Here is a 607-nt window from a genome sequence, read left to right on the forward strand (position 1 = left end):
AAATTAACTGACGTACTTATAAAAAAAATTACACGGTACTACGGGCTAGCTATTCGTCGAAATGTAAATTCGGTACAAGACATGAGAACGGCCATTCAAGCAACATTCGACCAGCATCTGACTTCTACGGATGCGAAACCGAAGCATCAAAATTGTCCGGCCGGAGCCGATAGCTGGTGTAAGTGGCGGAAGGCTGAATCGATTGGCAAAACGGCTTCTTACAAGCATCCTTCTCCTCTTCATCCGGATGTAGAAAAGAATATTCTACTCATTTTCAAGGATCTTTCAAAAGATGAGCTTTTGAATAGGTGTTTAGGTGGTTATACGCAAAATGCGAACGAAAGCTTCAATGCCACAGTTTGGCGTTTAGCCCCTAAACACCTGCATTCCGGAGCAAAAATCGTTAATATTGCTGCATTTATTGCTGCTGCAGTGTTCAACGAAGGCTATAATGCTATCTTGATGATTATGAACAAATTAGAAATTGTAATCGGACTGCAAGCAAATAATTTCGCGCAATCATACGACGAGAAGCGGATGACAAGACAGGATCGCCGCAGCATGGAATGTTCAAAAGCCGCAAGAACAGCCTGAAGAATGCAGCAAA

General features: G+C 42.5%; 1 pseudogene; it reads left to right on the top strand.

The window, feature by feature from the left end:
* Nucleotides 1-81: 81 nt before the first annotated feature.
* LOC108771007 (uncharacterized) lies at nucleotides 82-603 on the top strand (annotated as a pseudogene).
* Nucleotides 604-607: the final 4 nt, after the last annotated feature.

Source organism: Trachymyrmex cornetzi, unplaced genomic scaffold, assembly GCF_001594075.2.
Source record: "Trachymyrmex cornetzi isolate Tcor2-1 unplaced genomic scaffold, Tcor1.1 C3790834, whole genome shotgun sequence".
Classification (NCBI taxonomy): Eukaryota; Metazoa; Arthropoda; class Insecta; order Hymenoptera; family Formicidae; genus Trachymyrmex; species Trachymyrmex cornetzi.